This window comes from Teleopsis dalmanni, chromosome 2 (genome assembly GCF_002237135.1).
Source record: "Teleopsis dalmanni isolate 2A chromosome 2, ASM223713v2, whole genome shotgun sequence".
NCBI lineage: Eukaryota > Metazoa > Arthropoda > Insecta > Diptera > Diopsidae > Teleopsis > Teleopsis dalmanni.
This window is the reverse complement of record NC_051847.1, coordinates 139,352,831-139,358,699: the sequence shown is the minus strand read 5'-3', so window position 1 is coordinate 139,358,699 and position 5,869 is coordinate 139,352,831.

Here is a 5,869-nt window from a genome sequence, read left to right as displayed (position 1 = left end):
GCTCGCTTTTTGTGGAAAGAAAAGCGAATAGAGACTTTCATTCGCAGAAATGTTTACCTAAACATGTATATAGCACTTTAATAAAATTTGGCTTGGTTAAGTACCAATAGGTTTATACGTGGTGTATATCTAATTAGATTAACCTAGCATAGGAGTTGTGAATTAATTATTCCAATACTTATAGTGCAGTCTATGACCATATTTCAATTCTTAATGGTGACGGATACCTGTATACAAATGAAGAAAGTGACTACAATTTGCAAAACAAGTTGAAATGTATCTTAACCCTGATGAGCTGATGAGAAAATAAACAAAACACTAAGTTACAGGAATGTCTTATACTTACTGCTGTCATAGTACATAATTCAACTACAAACTCGTTTATACCAAAAATGCTAATTTGATAATGATACTGTTTTTATGGGAAGTATTGGTAATATTAAAAATATGTTGACTCGTATCAATTTACAAAGTGAGCGCTAAAGAAAACATACATAACTTGATTGTAGGATAATTGATTTATTTCATTCCAAATAATATTCTTCGTACTTAATACATTGTTTCTTATGGTACAGTAGAAAAGCAAGCTGAATTAGTGCTTTAGATCGCTGACTGGAATGTACTTCAGAATATCAGTACAAACATTTTGTATGGCGTCCAAAACCATAAAATGTTTTTTGTTTTATAATAACGCACATATTTTTTTTTGACAAGATTAAAACCGAACTATACCTAGGCAAGTAAATATAGTGAGTACTCGATTTTGCCTCTTAAATAAAAGACCCCTTCACGAACACCTATTTTTTAAAAATTCTCTTCACTTTCGAAAATATTTTCTTTATTGATTTATAAACAATAACTAATCTTAGTCAAGTGAAGACTAAGTTTAACAAACAATTAAAATTTCATTTTATTGAAATTTGTGTTTAAATCAAAATTGGCTACCTATCAACTGACTCTGATTTGTTTTAATTAAAATATATGCTTCAACAATACATCAAGGCGGCTAAAGCAGTTATACGTATTCGAAGAGCCATGTTATTTATTAACACTTTGGCAATTCTAGGAGCACATTCACTATCAAACAAATGCATACACACATGTATACTTTTTGCTCTCTTTATAAAGGCATTTTTGTTATTGTAATTTTTGAAATATTTGTGTAAAAATTGCATGAATTAATTTTTCTTTTTGAAATGAATTATAAAGAAGGATGCGCATAAAAATTATAAATCAATTTAACGTTGCTCGAATATTACTACTACCATAAGCACCAACAAGCAACCAAAAGCACATTGCTTTAATATACATAAACATTTTTTTATATCCTAGTACACACATATATATATACACACACACACACACATATATATATATATATGTATGTATAATACTATATTATATATATCATATATATATATATATTTTCAATACTGATATATATTATATATATATATATGTATGTATACAAGGATATTGTAACATATATGTGAGTATGAAACAGTCAGCGAAAAAATAATTGCAACGGCAACGGAAATGTAATGACATCCTTGAGAAGAGCAAACGGGAAGGGGCAAACAAGGAAAGCATAGCAAGTTTTCATTTGTAAAGTATTGTATACACATATCAGATGCATATTTATAGATATTTTTTATGGTTAATAATAAAGCGGCGGATATATGTGTGGTTTGGTAATCTATAAGTTTCGCAAGACCACAAGCAATAAGAGTAAAAACAGCAAAAATAACAGCAACATGCATAAGAGAGTTGTAGCAGCAATAATAATCACAACAAAAAATGCAAAACCCAATATTGAGTGAAATAAATAAAAATAAAATTTAAAATACAAACCTTAATGACAAAAGTTTAAACAAAAAACATTTAAACTGTGGTCAGTAGCACAAGAGCAAAAGTCAATTGTAAGTTTCATTATAGTGTAACTGGGAAATAAACTTAAAATACATAAAAATATGTATGAAATTATTTAAATATTTTCCTTTAACCATAAAAAGAGACAAAAGTTCTTGCGAAACTATTAAGTAAAGAAACTCTTGTGTTACCCACATATCAGGATAGTTTTGGTGTGACGCAAAAGTATGCAACGTTTTTTTGCTGTAAAAAGCATTGCATGCATTTTCCATGCGGTTAACCAGCGTTTAACCAGAAGTCGTGACTTAAAACCAATATCAATTGATAATGCCAATTCCCGACATCGAACATTTATGCAGTGTACGAAATTTTTTAAAATTTGTTGAAGTGACAATTTATATAAGAAGTTGCCGTTATTATTATGTTAAATGCAGTTTAACCATATAATTAACCAATTATACAATATAATCAATTGTAACTGACATACGATTTATTCATATGAAAATATAAAATAATAATTAATTTTATATAACGCTATATTCTTATAGCGCAGAAATTTGTGGCTGTATCTCTATTTTTACCGAGACCTCTATAGTTGCTGAAGAAATTAAAGGATAAACGAAAGCTCATTCTAAGTGGCTCCAGAAGCTGGCAAGCTTCTTAATAACACAAGACTATTCCATCGACTTCACTGAAATAAGTCACAGGATCTAATTATTATTTATTTTTAAGTAGAGGTTTTAAATATCTCTTGGTAGAAATATATAATAATATCAGTTGAAGAGTCGAAGTAGTAGTATTAACAACTATTGTTATGTATATGCTCACTAATGTTTGTAATAAAAACAAAAACAAAGAAATTCTTTAATTATTATATTGTACTGAGTTTATATATGCTAACAAATCAATTGGTAATGGCAGAGAGGTAGATAGTGTGTATGGTATCGATGAATTAGCTTGAATTTTTTAAATATTCTAAAGCTTCAAAAAAATTAAGTTTGATTTTCATTAATCATAATAGGCAGAGTTGAAAAAAGGTGTGGCTTGAAGGATGAAGAATATCATTGCTCAAGAATCTAATCAATATTACCCGAGCAATAAATGCCTACTCTTTTAATAAAACTTATGTAAATCGAAAACAAAAGTAATGTCTACCAACATTCAATGCAGGGCTTTTTTGAATTTTACCGTGCAAAATGGCGAGAATATGTAAAAGTTGGATCCTCAAAGACGACCGTAACAAAATTAAGTGTGGATGTTTGGAAAACTGTTGTTAAAGACTGGGAAAAACTCATCGTATTGAAGACAAAAGACAAAAAAATTGATATTAAAGCTTACTAAAAATATATACAGTTTAAAAAAGTATTAACATCAATACAAATCTAAACATATACATTCAAATATTATTATTACTCAATAATCAATAATTAATTATCTCAAAATATAAATAATTTGTTTTAAAGAAACTAAGAAAATAATATGTTCATTTTAACTTCAAATTTAAAATAAAAAATAAACTCATTTTAAAGTTTTGAAAGAGACTTTATAGTTTCGCGTCCAACTCGAAGAGCAGTAAGAAAAAATTAATATAATTAATCATTTTTATATCACGTCCTTGCGTCCTTATTCGAAATTTAATTTTCATTTTAATTGTCAGCACGTATTCGTTAAAAATTATTGTAATAATTTCTTTTATTTTACTTTCAGTTCTGTTAAATATTTTATTATACATAAATATTTTTGACTAGTAGTTTTTATGAGGGGAAATACTTGAAATTTGAACCATTCCTTAAAGTTTTGAATTTTAACAAAAATCCGTTCAGAGTTAAAAGTTTCTCAAGCACAATGGTATTTTTCTTATCAATCTGATAGAGCTTTTAACCTACAAAATTAGGGACTTAGTCAAGTTCATTAACTTATCCGGTGTCCCAGTTTCACTTGAATACGGGAAGAATACTTTTTGACGTTGCTCATATGTAGTCCACTAGGGAATCCCTCACATCTCCTTATGAACAGCGATTGTCCGTTGTATCACAACATGACATTATATGATTGGGCTTTGGACACAATCCGGCAATTCAACTTTACTTTATTAAAGCATTTTATAGCAAGTTAAAGTTTTTACTATTCATATTAGTACACGACAAAAATACAAAAATAATACTTCAATTTATTACTAAAATGCAGTGAGATATTAAAATGAGATAATTCTTAATCAAGAAGAGAGCATTTTGTTTGTGACACAGAATACCAAAACCTTCATAAATTGTCAACCTTAATAATTAAGCAAGATGGTGAATTTATCAAGATCACAGAATAGGGGGATAAATTTTTATAGAAAAGCTCTGTGATAAGATATTTCATGCCATAGATCGACTACACTACAAATACTTTCAAGCTAAAAAGAACAAATGTTATTTCGCTGATGAAAGTAATTGTTAGTTTGTTGGTTAGTTACAATAGGCGATCGACAGATTCTATTGGGTCTTTCATAATTAATAATATTTTATGGATTTAATAAAACGTTCCTAACACAAATCTCTTGTAGATAAACACGATCCATTAATTTGAGTTTATGTATGTTGTTAGTACATTTTTTTGGTTTTACTCATGATTATACTGGAGCAAGTAATGCCCTAGAAATTTGTTCTTTGTTTTTGTTTCTTCTGTCACAGAGAGTGAGAGTGATTTATTTTAATCGTCTAAGTATTTATAAAAATGAACAACACGTGTAGTTTCTCTATTTGGGTTATTATAGTAACCATATACCATTGAGCTTACGGGACTATTAATCGTTAATGTGATAAACGATCATCACTGTAAAAGCATTGAATAGTTACTTCAGCTTTTTCCCCTAATTACTGGAATGGATTTTATACACTGCGATGAAAATCTTTTTCATTTGTTCCTAAGAGGTAATTTTAGTGAATTAAAGTCTCACACAGTAACTGTTGATGCGTCCCACCCACTGTAAAACAAGATGAAGTGAGAAATGATGAAAATCGAGAATGTGGTTGAAATTTCTGGTGATTGCCCTGGTGTATTATCTTGGTCATATTAAATTTGTTTCTCTGTGAATATGTTTTTCACTCACTCCATTTCACTCTCTAAATAGTTTTAAAGCGGCAGTTTTGGTAGTTAACATCATAATCATATCATAATAATAATAATAATTTAATTAATAAAAATTAAAAACAGAAATTTTTTAAAATATATTTATTAAGAACAGTACACTGTTTTGAATGTTCTTTCATTTCAGGTTATTGAAGTATATTCGTATCAATATTCATATTTACATCCAAAATCATACTGAAGACTATAAGAAGTCATATAAGAAGTCATATAAGAAATCATGACTTTTAAATAAAGGTACGTTTTTTATATTTCATATAAAAAAATTAATTAGACCCAAGATAGCAACATACTAGCTTACAAAAATAATATATCAAACATGTTTAAAAACTTATACAATATAATTCTTGTCGATTTTTTAAATAGTTCTCATATATTTAATCTATATAAAAAATAAAATTTTTTGAAATATAAACATTATTACATTGGAGTTAAAGATAACGAAACGTTTTGTTAAGAAACCATTCATGAATCTATGAATCCTCCACAATAAAATGAAATACCCCAATGATGTCTGTTTAATGCTTATTTAGCAATGATCTGTTCACCTTGCTAATTAATAAAACTCTAAAAATTTTCAATGTTAATAAACTTTTATTCAACTTTTTACAGAGAGAAAAATCGGAACGTTCTCCTCAATCAAAACAAAAAACTTAAAAATATTTGAAATTGAATTTTACTTTTTAAATTCAATAAATGCACAGCCAACTGGGTCGCCACAGTACCCCCTCCTAGCGATGGAGTACTAGCAACAACGCGACACCACAACTAAGTCGACAACACCACTCTTAATCCCGAAATTCCGCTAACCTTGCTGGGAAACGCACTACTCTACCAGCTCGTGTCACTTTCGGAATCGGCAACAGGG